The sequence below is a fragment of the Balaenoptera ricei genome, chromosome 8, assembly GCF_028023285.1.
Source record: "Balaenoptera ricei isolate mBalRic1 chromosome 8, mBalRic1.hap2, whole genome shotgun sequence".
NCBI classification, from domain to species: domain Eukaryota; kingdom Metazoa; phylum Chordata; class Mammalia; order Artiodactyla; family Balaenopteridae; genus Balaenoptera; species Balaenoptera ricei.
Window position 1 is genome coordinate 90,826,056 of NC_082646.1, and position 17,209 is coordinate 90,843,264.

The window sequence follows — 17,209 nt, forward strand, 5'->3', positions numbered from 1 at the left end:
TTGTCTATCATTCTGGTTTCTGGTGGTTTTCATTGGTGTCTCCCAAGGCAGTGATGAGTTTGTCTGCTTTTTCATATGCTAACTAGCCATTTGAATACCCTCTTCTGGAAAGTGCCTGTTGAAGTGCCGGGTTTCTTACTGATTTGCACAAATTCTTCATGGAGTCTGGATATGAGAAGCTTAGCCGTTACAGGTGCTTTCTGATCAACAGAAGTCCCTGATTTGAATATAGTTCTTCTTATCACTCTTTTCTTACCTTTTTTAAGTTCAATGATTTAAGTAAATTATCTGGTACTATTTTCACCACCTTGCTTAAAACACTTCACACAGCTGATCAATACACACCAGTTAGAACCATGGGATTAGCTAACTAATTTCCTTCCAGTCCTGAGATGTGATGGATCTATGAAACCCATCCAGTTGGTGTTCATTTGGGTTCATTTTCAACACACCTGGAAAAGGTGTGTATGAATGTGCGGGGCTGCTGTCAGCCGTGAATGATTAAGGACACTGAGGGTGGACATTTTGCAGTGCACAGCCTGCACTGGGACGGGATTTCAGGGATACGTATAGTGAGAAGGAGGCTTGAATAACCATGCAGTACAGCCGAGGAAGTGTCCTGGGTACCTGGAAAAGTGAAAAGGAATCAGAGGGAGTGGATCACAGGATAGGTCAGAGGGAAGGGAGACAGGGGAAAAGGCAGAAGAGAAGGTTTACATTTGGTAGCAAATGTCAGAGACTCAAATATAGCAAAAGGAGGTGTCCTTGGGAGCTTGGCCTGCTGAGAGCTGGTTTCCTTGAATTTTCCTTTTTTTTTTTTTTTTAACTAGAAAAGCCCTGATAGACCAAATCACATAGCAATAAATTTTTTTTAATAATAGAGGCACTTAATTCCCATCACTTTTTTTCTCTCCTGATGGGAGATAAAATGGGTTATTAACTCTTCAATAGGTACTGTATGAAAAAAAGGGAATAAAGGAAATTTAGAACCAGCAGCAAGCATTGTGAAGAGTATATATATCCCATGCCAAGATTATAGAACTAGTCTAGCCTCCTTTTCTTTGAGGGTTCTGTGTGGGTCATATTGGAAGGCCCATTCTATCAGACAGAACTCTTGTTTGCAAATGACTTAAAGCCCAACTTGAAGGTTTCAATGGTGAAAGGAAATTTTTGATTCTAATAACCGAAAAGTCTAGAGTGGGTGCTGGCCTCCAGTGAGGCAATTTCTAGCAGCTCATATGATGTCATCAAGGATTGGGATTTTCTCCATATCTTCACTGTGCCTTCATTACTGTTGACCTCATCCTTTGCTTATACGCAAACCCGAATCCCCTGGTAGTTTCCTGCTCCCCCATCACGAGAACAGCATAACTATAGCAGTTGCAGCCCTCAACCCATACTGGACTCAGGAAGACTGGGAATCTCTCTAACGACTCTTGCTGAAGACCTAGCATTCACAACCTCTCACTGGCCCATACTGGGTCATGTGCCCATGCCATGCCCAATCACGTGGCCGAGAGTCTAAGGCAGGCTAATTGTGTCAGACACTCAGGATCCTGTGTGGAGCTGAGTGTGGCGTTGGTCCTGCCCAAACTGCATGGCTGAGAAGGGGGAGGAGTGGATTCTCCCATGAAAGGAAGGGTGCTGATGCTGGAGAAGCATCAGAGACCGGCCATTAAGCCTAGCAAGGGAACGTGGGAGCATCAGGGAAGCTTTGTGAGCAAAGAACAGCACAGTGATTTAGCAGCTAAAAGGCTAAGAAAGTGGAGCTTCGTTTGGTAACTGCTGGAGTCAGGAAGCCTGGCTAGATTGCGGCTCCAATACTTAACAGGTTAGCCAACCTTTCTTAGTCTCAGATCCCTTAACTGTCCAGTGTAGATGTGATGCCAGTCCTCTTGTTACTGGTGGAGTAAATGAGAGAATATTTTCAGAAAGGTTTCGGACAAGGTAAAAAAGATGTGGATATGAGTGTATGGTGTTTTTACTACTAAAGATCGCAGCAGGAATAAACAAGCCCCAAATGCAGCATATCCATTTAAAGTTTGACTTCTGAAGCTAATATTTGAGCAAAGTAAAATCAATAGTGTTGATTAAGATAAAAGTACTAACCACTAACATCTATCAAGTGCTTACTATGTGCCAGGCACTGTTCTAAGCATTATTTCATTTCATCTTCAAACAATCTTATGAGTTAAGCACCATTATTGTCCCCATTTTACAGATGAGGAAATTAAGCCACAAGGAGGTTAAACAACAACCTCCAGCTAAGCAGTGCTAGAGCTGGGATTCAAATCCAGGCAGCCTGTCTCTAGAATCTGAACTCTGAACCACTATATTATCCATGCTAATAGTATTGAAATCTACTGCTTTGAAAGTCAAATGATGGAGCCAAATTTACCTACCCCATTTTGGGCATTAACATATGTAATTAAGCAAAGTACATTAATGGACTCATTAGCCTGTGAAAATAAATCCCTGAATAGAAGCGTTTATTATCTTGGTATTTTTTCTTGTGGTGACTTGGTTCTTTAGTTTGGACCTGTTTATGTGTGTGTACATATCCCAAGGCAAAACCATGTTATTTGTGGGCTTACAGCTCATAGAGTAGAGTTTGGAATCAAAAGACTAGAATTATAGGCACAGCTCAATCAATTATCAGCTATAACTATGTTCACATTTCTATTTTCTCATTTGTAAAGCCCCGGAGAGTGAGCATGGGGCTAAAATCAGATGGTGCATAGGACTGTCCTTTGAGCGCTTTCAAGGACCATACAGATCTAAGACATTTCTTAATTCTCTTATTATTAATATGCCCAGAGAACTTTGGTGTCATCAATGAACTGTGTTCCATAGGAACAGCATTTAATACTTATATGTATTTCCATGGTATTGTGCTTTTAAATTTCCTTGGAGTCTGGCTCTCCTAAATGGCCTGATTGCTTTCTTTCTTTCTTTCTTTCTTTCTTTCTTTATGGCTGTGTTGGGTCTTCATTTCTGTGCGAGGGCTTTCTCTAGTTGTGGCAAGCGGGGGCCACTCTTCATCGCGGTGCGCGGGCCTCTCACTATCGCGGCCTCTCTTGTTGCGGAGCACAGGCTCCAGACGCGCAGGCTCAGTAATTGTGGCTCACGGGCCCAGCTGCTCCGCGGCATGTGGGATCTTCCCAGACCAGGGCTCGAACCCGTGCCCCCTGCATTGGCAGGCAGATTCTCAACCACTGCGCCACAAGGGAAGCCCCTGATTGCTTTCTAATGGACCTTTCTGGATCACCTCTCAGTATGGCCACCTAATGGGTTACTTTCCTATTTTGGGGGCCCACCTGAAGTCCGCATAAACCAATACTTTATGGAGCTCCTTGAGGGGCAGTGGGCAGCCTGTATAAGCACACACATCTCTAGCCTCACAGGGCCTGACTCTAGCTTCCCACCACTGTTGGATTCACCCACAGGTGCATATATTTTATTTCCTTAGTATTACATGCCCTTTATCAGTTTTTCCACAGTGGATTTTTGTTTGTTTGTTTGTTTGTCTATTTAGCATCTAATATCTATTTATTTTTATTCTGGTAACAGAAGTCTCCATAATGTTTTGCGCTGTGCTGGAGCTGGCGAGTATAAGCTGTGAAGTATCTGCCAGTTGTCAAACAAGGCCATTATTAAAAATTAAATTATATAAATGTGAAATCAATAATCAATGTTCAAAGTTCATCACTTCCTAATTATTTTGCTGCACTTTGTTATTATCTCAGCCCTTGAGATATTTACGTCTATTGTATCTATGGTGGAAATACTATTTAATGGTGTGCTACTGTGCATCTCCTCCCAACTTTGCATGTAGTGACATGTTGATGGCTTGAAGAAGGCCATGGTAGGAGTATTTACACAGCAAATCTGGCAAATCAGGGCTCCCACCCCCCTGTAGAATCCTGGTTTACCCCACTCTTAGCTTCAGGGGGTGAATCCTTACAGACTTAAACCAGTTAGTAAGGCCTGTTCCTCTGCCCGCACTGAAAGGCTGATTTGGGTCAATGAATGCCTGACCCAAGACTTTTACTTTCCGGTGGAGGGGATGAAGCTCTTGTCCCTGCATGGGTTGCAACCGCAAGGGGAGAGCTAGTCCAAGAATCAAGCTAACACATGGAGGAAAGCAGACAGAAGCTGAGAGATGGAAGGCCTGGATTTTGGAAGTATCATTAAACCCCAGGATCCAGCGGCACCTGACTTTGAGTCTGCCTAAATCAGAGATCAGCAGACTTTTGCTGTAAGGGGCCGGGTAGGAAAGGTTTCTGTCAGAGCTACTCATCTCAGCTATTACAGTGTAAAGGCCATAAACAATACATAAACCAGTGGGCATAACTGAGTTCCAATAAAATTATTTACAAGGGCAGGTGGTGGGCAGGATTTGGCCCAAGAGCAATAATTTGCAGATCCCTCATCTAAGGCAATAAATTCCCTGTTTTGCTCAAGCATATTTGGCTTGGGTTTTCTAACACTTGTAACTGGAAAAGCCTTAACTAATCCAGGTTCATGGGTTGTGAGCAATACAAACTGACTCTGAATTCCTTAAGGAAAAACAGAGATTTATTATCAAAATAAATGATAGCCAAAATTTAAATTCCCAGGAGATAGATTCCCATTGTTCTAGCTCAAGTCACATCTGTAAGGGAGGGAGATTTACAAGTCCTTCCAAGACCACATGTGGGGGGAAGGGGTTGTTTCCATAGAGAAAATTAAGGGGCTATAATCAGGTGAACAGGCCCTGGAGGCTCAATCTACTCCATTAAGACAGGGAAAAGTCCCCGAATCAAGCACATTTAGCAGGCGCCCTGTACACGCAGCTCATCAAAGGAACTTTTGTGTGTTCGAAAATAGCTCTCCTTTTTTAAAAAATAAATTTATTTATTTATTTTTGGCTGCTTTGAGTCTTTGTTGCTGCGTGCGGGCTTTCTCTGGTTGCGGCGAGCGGGGGCTACTCTTCGTTGCGGTGTGCGGGCTTCTCATAGCGGTGGCTTCCGTTGTTGTGGAGCACGGGCTCTAGGCGCGCAGGCTTTAGTACTTGCGTCTCGCGGTCTCTAGAGCGCAGGCTCAGTAGCTGTGGCACACAGGCTTATTTGCTCCACGGCATGTGGGGTCTTCCCGGACCAGGGCTCGAACCCGTGTCCCCTGCATTGGCAGGAGGATTCTTACTGCGCCACCAGGGAAGCCCTAGAAAATAGCTCTCCTTGACAGAAGAGGTGTGTCCTAGTTGCACCTCTGCCACTAACATGCTGTGTTTCCCTGGGCAAGATACGAAACTTCTCTGGGCCTTATCTCTTCAAGTACTAAAAGAAGGTGATGAGCCAGGAATCTTTAAGGGCTCGCTGAGTGCCCAGTTTTGGCGGTTCTTTCCATATATCAATTATCTCGCCTGTTAGTCTCTAAGACTTAATACTCTGTGCCCTCTGGTTCACCTTTTTTGCATAATCATGAGCTGAGGGAGCTCCCTCCTGTTACTTAATTTCTGTGAATATGAATTTCTTCATCTGTTATGGGTCCCACCCTGGAAAGTGGTGTAAGGATTAGACTGATGGATGATTGGAAGGCAGTGTGTGTACTCGTTCAAGGTGGGGCTTTGGAGTTAGACTAGCTGGGTCCAATTCTTCTTTAGCCTTTTTTACTGTACTATTGAGCAGGTTATTTAAACTCTTGGAATCTTTGTTTCCTCATCGGTGAAGTGGGGATATTTGTAGAATTCTCTTCACAGGAGTGTTGTGTAGATTAAATGAGCTACTGCATGTGATATGCTTAGTACAGAGCCTGGCACATAGTAGACCATCTGTAAAGAGTAACTGTTTATTATATTTGCTTATCATGATTTTATTCAGCTTTTAGAAATAAGTTCCTGATAGAAAATTCCTCCTGCTTTTTACTTTTCTCATTATGGAATTTTTCAAAAGTAATTCTTTGGGTTTTGCTGTCAGTTGCTTTTAGTTATTTCTCTAAACTTGTGAAAGTAATCCATGCCTATTTTTTTTTTAAATTTGATTTTCTAACCATTATAGTAGGATGCTTTCAGTTAAAGTAACAGATTTATATGAGAAAGGGCATTTATTGGCCCATGCAATTGCAAAGTCATCTAAGGTTTCATACAGCACTCGAAAATGTCACCAAAGATTGTTTTCTTCCTCTCACTACACTCTGCCTTCTGTGCGGACTATTTCATGTTAAAACGATCTCAAATCATGGCCATAAGATGGTTGCCAGTAGATCCAGGGGTTACCTGCTTCCTCTTCCACATCCTTCAGAAAGAGAAAAGGTCTCTCCCAGTGGCGTTCTCAGAAAAGCAAGAAAGCTGCTTTCCCATAAGCCTCTAACAAATGTCTTTTCAAGCCTTATTTGCCCAGATGAGGTCATTCACTCATGCCTGAGAGAAATTGTGCCCCCAGAGGTTACTGTGTTTAACCCAATCTGACCCACCTCTGAAGCTGCCCGACTGTCCGCCCAGCACACTGAGGATACAGAAGACGCAGGCTCCAAGGAAATTTCTGCCAGGACTGAATGGTAAGGGCAGAGCACTGGCTCATGTCCACCACCTCTGTTTTGATCCTCTGTGTTGTTTCTAAGTCCCTGTATTAGGTTGCTACGGCTGCCATAGCAAAGTACCACACACTGGGTGGTTTAAACAACATAAATTTATTTCCTCCCAATTCTGGACGCTAAAAATCCAAGATCAGGGCGTTGGCAGGGTTGGTTTCTTCTGAGGCCTCGCTCGCTCCTTGGCTGACAGGTGCCTGCCTTCTCCCTGTGTCTTCACCTTGTCTTCCCCTTGTGTGTGTTTGGTCCTAATCTCCTCTTCTTATAAGGACACCAGTTATATTAGATTAGGATCCACCCTAAGAACATCATTTTACCTTAATTACCTCTTTAAAGACCATATCTCCAATACAGTCACATTCTGAGGTCCTGGGGGTTAGGATTTCTACATATGAGTTTGGGGGGACACAATTTAGCCCGTAACAATTCCCAGCTTCCAAGACTACTCCTCAAAATAACTATTTTTAATGGTTTGTTGCATAACTATAGTTCATAATTATTCCAAAAACATTCTTTGAAATGAACCTACACTGACTTTGCCTCAGAGATTAAGGCAGCTGTTTTATCCAGGAGATTCTCTCAACAGTCAGGAAATGTTTCACGCACCTGACAATTTCACCTTAGAAAAGTTTTAAGGCAGGTGTTACCAGTAATTTGGGCACCTATATTTGAAAAGTAAAATATACCCAACAGAAATTCTTGGTGAACCTCTCAAAATGAACTGGTAATAAACATAATCCCAGAAAATGGAATGATTTAACATAATGGTTTAGAGTGAACTGTGGCAGCTTTTATTTTCATCCACCGCTAGGTGGTATGACTTTGGTCATACCATTTCTTTTGTATTTTTTGAGGAATTTTCCCAACTCCAAGTGACTTTTGGGTACATGACAGTCAAAGCATTGCCCACGGCCCACCACCATGCACCTCTGGCCTCATCACAGGGTTAAGCAGGCGGTTGCATCCTCAGGACAAGGTGATTAGCTGAAGAACTGGGCACATGGCCCAAGTCAGGACTTACCCGGATGGTAGAAATTGGAGGCGGAGGGTGGCCCTCCTGTTGTGGGTTGGATTGTGTCCCCCAAAAAGATACGTTGAAGTCCTAAACCCTGCTACCTGTGAATGTGACCTTATTTGGAAATATGGTCTTTACAGATACAATCAAATTAAGATGAAGTCATCCTCTGTTAGGGTGGGCCCTAATCCAATATGACTGGTGTCCTCATAAGAAGAGAAGTATGTGTCAGATACCCACTGCTATATATAAAATAGATAACCAACAAGGACCTACTGGATAGCACAGGGAACTATACTCAATAATTTGTAATAACCTATAAGAGAAAAGAATCTGAAAAAGAATATATATATGTATACATATATATCTGAATCACTTTGCTGTATACCTGAAACTGACACAACATTGTAAACCAACTATACTACAATTAAATAAATAAATAAATAGGAATAATAATGGCAGAAAAAAAGAAGAGAAGAGAAACAGAGGCACATGAGGAGAACACCATATAAGGATGGAAGCAGAGACTGGAGTGATGCCGTAAGCCAGTGGGGTCTACAAGCCAAGGAACACTAAGGATTGCAGCTGCACCAGAAGCTGAGAAAGACATGGGCAGATTCTTCCCGACAGCCCTCAGAGAGAGCGTATCCATGTGAACACCTTGATTTCAGACTTCTAGCCTCCAGAACCATGAGAAACTAAATTTCTGTTATTTTAAGCAATCCAGTTTGTGGTACTTTCTTACAGAAGTCTTAGGGAATTGATACACTTCCCATTCTCTTGAACTGTAAATTGAAGCTGAGGATTCTGAGTGTCTACCATTGCCAGCCTGGGATTATTTCCTTAGGATGGATTCCTGTGAGTCAGTTGTCAAAGTTAACAAAAATGACAATTTTTTTTTTTACGAGGTAAACATTTTTATTACTTTTGATATGGATTCCAAATGGCTTTCCAAAAAGTGTATATTAATTTCCACTACCAGCAATGATGTATGCCATTTTATTTTACTTTTAATTATTTAAAATATCAAACATGCAAAGATCAGATAGTATGGTGAACTCTCATGTCCGTATTACCCAACTTTAATGATCATCATTTTGCTATTCTTGTTCAATCTGCATCCTCTCTCCCCCACCAACATGCATCATTTTTTTCTTTCCTGATATAAAGTAAATCGTAGATGTTGTAGCTTTTCGTCCATAAATACTTTAGTATGTATCTCCAATAGATAAGGATAAGAAAATCCCAAACCCAAACCAATAACACACAATTAAATTAACACAATCCATTCAGTTTCCCCCTATTTTCAAAAAAAAGTTTTTAACACTTGCTTTATTGGAATCAGGATCCAAACCAACATTGCACTTGATTGATCTGTCTCTTGTGTCTTTTAATGGCTAACAGTTTCCCCTCTCCTCTCTTTCCCACTTTTTTCCCCCACATTCCATTTATTTGAAGTCTCTGGTCAGTCACTTGTCCTATGTTCCTCATCTGGGCCCCATTCCTCATTTGACTGACTGCACCCCTGTGGGATCCTTAATACATTCCTCCCTCCCCTATCTCCCCACCAGATGGTAAGTGGCAACGGCTCCATTAGACTGTTTCCCTTAAAGTTGCTAAGCTCTTGAAATGACTTTTTAAATGTCCCCTGGAAAGACTAACTATTTAAAGAATCTAAACCATCCTTAAGGACCCAATTAAATGTCAGGGTAAGTGATTGTTAAAACCTTGCTTTAGTTAGGGGCAATAAAAATAAAACCCTGTTATCCTTGTCTGGGTAAATTCCCCTAGAGGCCAGTGGGAGAGGAAATATAGAGGTGGTATGAAGTCTTCAAGACATAAGCCAAAGTCATTCTGTATTTACTTAGTGAGCGTTCCAGCTCTGTGCCCCACAGCTGGAGCCATCAGACAAACAGCAGAATGATGAGAAGATGGGTAGCAATCCATTTAATACCACCTGCAAGGCAGTCAGTCTCTGTTTCAATTAACCCGCTGGGGAGAAAGAACTTCTCATCTACACTCTTATGTTCAGTGTTTGGAGCTCTGCAAATTAATCTGACAAAAGATAGATTAGCAAGAGAAAAGGCAGATTTTTATTCCCACATGTATGTGGGAATTCACAGAAAAATGTGACTCAAGGAGACAGTTAGAATGTGGAGCTCATAAACCAACTTAATAGAGGACGAGGAGGAGGAGAAGGGCGTTTATGGAAGAACAAATGACTTTTAGAAAAGATAAATGGGCCCTTAGGAATTACTTGAGAGATATGATTGTTTTGTGATCATGTCTATTTAGGTAATTTCTTATTCTGGTGCCAATTTCTCATCTCTAATGATAGGAGTCAATCTTCCCTGGTTGTGAATTCCTAGCGCAGAGGTTTATGACAGTTTAATTCTTTGGGAAGGTTCTGCTTTTACGCAGATAAGGGGAATTCAGAACAAAGACTCTTCACAATGGTATATTCCAGATCCCTTCATTTACCCCATCTGAAACTTCCCTAGAAGTTTCACAGGTAAGGAGCTAAGTTGTCTGATTGACCCGCATTCCACTGACCCAGCCTCTCAGTCCTGGGAACAGATCAGTCCAGTTAAAGTTTTGTGTCATTTTAGGAGGTGATGGTGCAGAAGGAAGCAGGGCCAAAATTAGGCCTTTATATGGTGCAAGCAATCAGGCATTTAATGAGGAGCATTTCTATGAAAACAAAAGAAAAGCAAAGATTTATGGTTGGAGCTGATTACGAAACCCAGTTTCCTTCTCTCTTCTCTTCTCTTCTTTCTCTTTTCTTTTCTTTCCTTTCCTTCCTGGTCCAGAGTGCAGCCAGTTGAGATTTCTAAATGTTGAGCTCAAAATGTCTTTGGGTGGTAGCCTGATGATGGTAGTGGCAATGTCACAGTCATGGCTGTTCCCTGGAGGGGACCATGGAAGATGCAAGTGTTCTGGTGAACTTTCTGAGTGGCCCACACTGTTCTGGTGATAAATCTTTTGAAGTTATGTCAAGTCGTCCAGTTCAGCATGAAGGGCTTTGGAAAAAGGACATTTTAGTCCTCAGTGATGCCAAGACAAGAGGGTGGGAGAAAAACTGGAAACATTAATTACTGACAAAATGTGTGAGATAGCAGGATCCAGTTTACAAAGAAGTGAAATAAGCTCAAAGACAATGGACAGAACTAGAATCTGATAACCCACAAGGGTGGATGATAGTTTTCCATCGACACATAAAATTGCTGTCCACAATCACCCCCATTCTGATCAAAGATAATCAAGGTAAGATTACTCTTATTTTCAAAATAATGAAATGGGGGAGGGGCAGCAGTATGCTTTAATGTGTTTATGTTGTTCATTTAATTAGGGAGGCAAGACCATGTTGATCTACCTGAGGGACAAATTATTTTCAAGTACATGGTATTTATTTAGAATGCAGATATGATATGGTCTACTTAAATGGAAGCTTTGACAGGATACTTATAGGGTATTAATAGATTCAGAAAAACAGGTTCTCCATAGGGCAACTCGTGGTTAGCCAACTAGATAATTAGCAAAAGTGAAAATCACTTTTCTTTATAAATATTTTCCTATTCCAAGTTTCCTTGATTTACAAAGCTTTGCTAGTTAATCCAATTAGTGGCTTTTCTTGTAATTTCAAAATGGAAATACTCTGATTTAATCTTGCATACACCTCAAAACACAGTCAAAGAAATAAATAAAAGACGAGATATAAACAGAGGAAGAAGAGGGGGTGGGAGTGGGGATGGGGCCAAGTACTCCTTGTGAAAGCGCCAGTCTGGGAACTCCTTACTGGAAGCGCTAAGTGAGCTGCCTTCAGGCCCAGTGCATCCCTGATGTGGCTCATTTTATACCACTTTCACCATTTTTTGCCATATCTGCACACCAACAAGGTATTGTTCACTTAATAAGACGGATTCTACTTTTCAAAGTTAAATTTACTTAGAAAGGAAAACCATAGTTAATTGTAAATGAAAATTTATAACGCCAGCCCCAGCAGCTCAAGGATTTTCCTGTTTTGCTTTCTGCTATATTCCCTTAGTGCCTAATAAAGTGCTTGGTAGGTACTCAAGGTTTTTGTTGTTGTTGTTTTTAAATTTATTTTCTTTATTTTTTTTGGCTGCATCGGGTCTTCATTGCGGCATGGGATCTTCATTGAGGCATGTGGGATCTTTTTCTTGTGGGCTTCTCTCTAGTTGTGGCGTGCGGATTTTCCCTCTCTAGCTGTGGCGTGCGGGCTCCAGGGTGCGTGGGCTCTGTAGCTGCGGCACGCGGGCTCTCTCATTGAGGTGCACGAGCTCAGTAGTTGTGGTGCACGCAGGCTTGGTTGCCCTGCGGCATGTGGGATCTTAGTTCCCTGACCAGGGATCGAACCCGAGTCCCCTGCATTGGAAGGTGGATTCTTTACCACTGGACCACCAGGGAAGTCTCCGGTACTCAAGATTTGTTGAATGAATAAATGTCATTATCATCAATAGAAAAGCAAGCATTTCTGGACTTCCCTGGTGGCGCAGTGGTTAAGAATCCACCTGCCAATGCAGGGGTCACGGGTTCAATCCTTGGGCCGGGAAGATCCCACATGTTGCAGAGCAACTAAGCCCGTGCTCCACAACTACTGAGCCTGCGCTCTAGAGCCCGTGAGCCACAACTACTGAGCCCAATACTGCAACTACTGAAGCCCACACGCCTAGAGTCCTTGCTCCGCAACAAGAAAAGCCACCGCAATGAGAAACCCGCGCACCGCAACAAAGAGTAGTCCTTGTTCTCCGCAACTAGAGAAAGCCCGCATGCAGCAACAAAGACCCAATGCAGCCAAAAATAAATAAATAAAATAAATAAGTTTATTAAAAAGAAAGAAAAGCAAGTATTTCTTTAAGATACATTGTCAATCTACAACTATTACAAACAATTAAAAATGTTCATCTGCTTTCCATGTAAAATCTTCTTGCATGCCACCAGCAAGATATACTATGGACCATACTTTTCTCAGCCACACAAGAATTGTCACTGCAAAAATGACTTCATTTCATTACTTACTTACTGTCTTTCTCACTCACTAGATAAGCTACACCATTCTTAATTGTTTTGTCCATCCCTGTATCCCCAGCACCTAGCACAGTGTGGGGCATATAGCAGGTATAACAACCCATGAATGAATGAGTGTCTTTCTCACTTAATGCTTACAGTAACTCTAGCATGTAAACTATTGATATTATCTCCACTGTCATATAGATGAAGAAGAAACCAAGGCACAGAGGAATTAAATAACTTGCCAAAGGTTGCAGAGCTGGTAACTGAAGCAGCCAGGATTTGAACTCAAGCAGTCTAACTCAGGAGCCCTCCTTTTAAAATGTTATATGATATTATTTGATTTTCTCAGGTCCAGCCTGTGCCACTAAGGTGAGATTTTAGTTAGATCGATTAAGAAGCAACAACTTTTTTCAACATTATCGAAGAACATTATACTCCGTGTATTTTTTCCTTTTTTTCCCAGTTTTTAGAATGATTTTCCCTCAAAACAGGTTTCAGCACATGCTCATTTGTGTTGGTTAATTTTATGCATCAACTTGACTGGCCAGAGGGTACCCAGATATTTGGTCAAACATTATTCTGTGTCTGTGGGGTTTATTTTTGGATGAGATTAACATTCGAATCTGCAGACTGAGTAAAGCAGATTGTGCTCCCTAATGTGGGTGGTCCTCATCCAATCAGCTGAAGGCCTGAATAGAACAAAAAGGGCTGAGTAAGAGAGAATTCCCTCTCTCAGCCTGTCTTTGAGCTGGGACATTGGTCTTCTCCTGCCTTTGGACTTGTACTTGTACTGGAACTGTACCATTGACTCTCCTGGGTTTCTAGCTTGTCAACCACAGATCTGAGGATTTCTCAGCCTCCATAACTGTGTGAGCCAATTCCTTATTATATATATAATTCTATTAGTTGTGTTAGAATTTTATTAGAATATATATAAATTCTATTCATTCTTTTTCTCTGAAGAACCCAAACTAATACACTCATTTATTCATTTTGCCTAAATTACTGCATTAACCTCCTCCCTGAGCTCTCAGCCTCTGGATTCTCCCTCCTCTCATCTCTATTGCACAGTTGCTTCCAGACTGTTCTGCATTGTATCCTCCACACCTTCATCTTGTCACTTGCCTGCCCACAAATTTCCAATGGTTGCTTGATGCCCCAGGATAAAGCATACAGTCTTTGGCTTGTGTATCAGTCAGGATTAGGTTTGGCTGCAGGTTAAAATAGACCCCAGATAACAGTGACCTAAACAGTAAGGTTTATTTCTCTCTTGCGTAACCTTTCAGAGGTAGAATATCTGAGGCTGATATAGTTATCAGGGTGCTTGGTTCCTTCCTTCCTCAGCCAACAGCCTTAGCTTTCTGCCTCCTGATCTAAGATGGCTGCTAAAGCTCCAGCCATTGTGTCAACATCCTAGAATTTGCACATAAGACTTTCTCTTAAGTCCCATTGGCCTTAACTAAAATCAGAATTTAGTCACATGGCTGCACCCACCTACCAGTTAGGCTGAGAAGTACAATATATTTTGGGCAGTATATTTTAGGTATTCCGTTTAAAAGTAAAAAAGAGAGACGTCTAGCAATCTCTATCATAGCCTGGCATTGAAGGTCTTTTTCAATGAAGTGTCAATTCAGCTTTCCAGATTTCCTTCACTTACTAGCTGTTCTGAACACTCTGTCCCCATCGAGTTCCTTTGCTCACGGTCCCTGAAACACACCTAGTGCTTCATCACCATCTCTCCATTGACTCAGCCCTCTTGGAATGCCTTTTTGCTTCATGTCCAAGCCGCACCTCTGTTTCCATGCGACTTTCCCCTGACTGCTTGAACCTGAGATGATTTCCTCTGAAACTGAACATTCCAGCAATGGAATTGTATTTGATTCTTTCAGATACCCCACCCTTCTGCTCCAGATTGCCCTTCTTTTGATGACTTGAGTAGTGTAAATCTTTCACCGTTAATTTTCTACACATTTAGGTCTTGTCCCCTTCTGCCACCCCCTATTCTGTAGATTCCCTGAGGACAGGAGCCCTTTATTCAATGAACGTTCATTGGCCTCTTACCTCATGGCCCACGCTGTGCTCCACATTGGGGATTTAGTAGTGAGTAAGACTCAGGGCCTCTCTTCAAAGTCCTAATATTTCCCATGAAGTCTGGTTTTAAAAGTTGGACTCATTAATTGCTTCATAAATTTCTGTTGCTTTGTGAGTAATAAAAGCTAACATTTATTTAAGTGACTATTACTTATATTTGTAGTAATATTTATTAATTATGATGTGCTAGGTACTGTGCTAGCTTTTCACACATATCACTTTGTTTCTTATGACAGCTATGAGATAGGCACTATTCATTTTTACAAATAAAAATGAGGCACAGAGAGGTGAAGTTAATTGTTGGAAGTCACACAGCTGATAAGGGGTTGAGTCAGGATGTAATCTAATCCAGGCAGCTTGATGCCTGAGCCCAGGCTCTTGGTCATGTATTAAGAAGGTGACTGGAAAGTAAGGGTGGTCTTGTGATTTGAAGATTTAGTGGCATCATTTAAATAGCCATCCACAATTTGGACTTTGCCTGCCACCTGTCCCAGCAGGAAGCTTGCCTAGGCTGGGATGCCTTTTCCCCATGGAATTCCCCCCACCCCGGGCTGGGCACTCCACTACCTGAGTCTCAGCTGATCACCCCTGTCCCCTCTTCCCTTTTGATTGTCAAATCCTACTTTGGATGCAATAAAAGCAATTCATCCACCTCTGTATTTCATGGAAGCTGCATGGCTTTGATCTCCTCCGTTCTGCAGTGACAGCACGCAGTAAGTAAGGAGAGGTTGCAGTCTGGAGGCTCCCAGCTGGGTCAGGCTCACTGACTTGTTTTGTCCTGTGCAGCCCAGCATTTAATGTTTTATAAATTCGCTGTCAGCATTTACAGATTGGAAGACGTCACACAAAATCTGGATTTGGGGCTTCTTTTGAAAAGCTGGAAGATTTTGGAAACACTGGGTGTGTATGCCCACAGGCTCAGGCTGTCAAGTTCAGATGGAGCACGTTCTGTCTAAATGGTTAAGTGCCCCCCTCTCTATTACCCAGACACCTTCAGCCACATTCATTTTCCTTACCAGCCAGCAGCAAATAGCATATGTATGTAGCACTATATGCCAGATACTGTTCTAAGGGCTTCACCTTTCATTGTCACAGTCACCTTTGGGAGAGGTACGATTACTATCCCCATTTTACAGATGAGGACATGAAGACCCACACTAGTAATAGTGTGAGGGCTGGGACTCTTAGCCAGGCATTCTAGCCCCACTGTCTTTGCCTTCTACCTCTCCTGTAGGCATTGTGTCCCTGCTCTAAAGGGAGAGGGAGGTGGGAAGGGGACCTGGCCCCTATGCTGCCTAAAGGCGACACATTGAAAATCCAAACCCACAGATCTGATTTCCTATACAAATAACAAGTAAGCAGGGAAAGGCTGCTTTTCCGTATTGCTCTGAACAAAGCTAACCTTGCCCCAGAGGAAATCAGGGCAGCGAAAGAAACTAATGAGCACCTGCCAGTGTCTTTGGGTCCATCTGAGAGCCAGCTGTGGTGGAGAGTTTTCCCTTATCTCCTTTTCCCTTCCTTCTTGGAACACAGAGAATTAATTAATTCTATCAAGCCTGCATCCAACTCTCACTTGAAACGTTAGCCCATAAAGAAGTGTAATCCATCTCAATCCTGATTGTCTCCCAGCGAGGGAGGTGGGGATGAAATATGATACCAGGCTGAACAAACATCTCAGCCTTCGTGAAGGGGTCTACGGTGGTCACCGAGGCTGTCTGAGCCCCACTGGGCTGCAGAGGCTACAGAGAGATAAATGGAGCCTGTAGCACAGAGAGAGATTCACTTATAGGCTAACTGCCTGACAGCCTCGGCAAACAGAGCCCGCTTCATATGCTCTGAGGCAGAGGCAAGGGCTGTACGGCTGTCCCAAGACCCGACTGGGGAAGTGTCTCTGAAGCTACTGAACACTTCCGGATTCCAGGCGCTGTGGATATAAAGATAGACAAGTCTACGGCCTAGTTAGGGTGATCATAAGATTCCAGACCAGGGCACTGTGGAGAGTGAAGAACACTGACTTAAATCGGGACTCTCCAGGGCTAACTGGGACATATGGTCACACTAAGGTGAGCCATTAAGACCACTCACGGCTCTGGATTTCTTGATCCTGAATCTGGCTGAGTGACTGTAGGCAAGTAAACCTCTGAGCCTGTTTCTCGTTGTCTAAAATGGGAATGATTACAGACCCCAGTTCTTCCCTCTCAAGAGTGTCATGAGGATTATATCAGATAATGTAGTGTCCAGAACATGCTGAGAACCCCCTCCCCACGAGGGAGGCACTTGAGGCCAAGTAGTTGGGTTCTGGGGATGAACCTGGCTTTCCTGACCTGAGACGTCAGGTGGGTTTTGCAAGGTGAGGGCTACTGCTCTGGAAGATCAAGGGAATTATAGAGCCTGAGGGTGGGGAAGAGAAAGAGGAGAAATGAAGAGACAAGTGGAAGAGGAGAGAAATTTGGGGATGGTGGTGAGAGGAGACAGCTATTGGGAAATGCTTAAAGTAAC

At 42.6% G+C, this 17,209-nt stretch overlaps 1 protein-coding gene across 1 annotated transcript in view; it reads left to right on the top strand.

Annotated features, from left to right (window-relative positions):
• The window catches only part of PRR5L (proline rich 5 like), a 128,188-nt gene that overhangs the window by 4,320 nt on the left and 106,659 nt on the right, over positions 1–17,209 (top strand). The gene's annotated exons all lie outside the window — the stretch shown is intronic.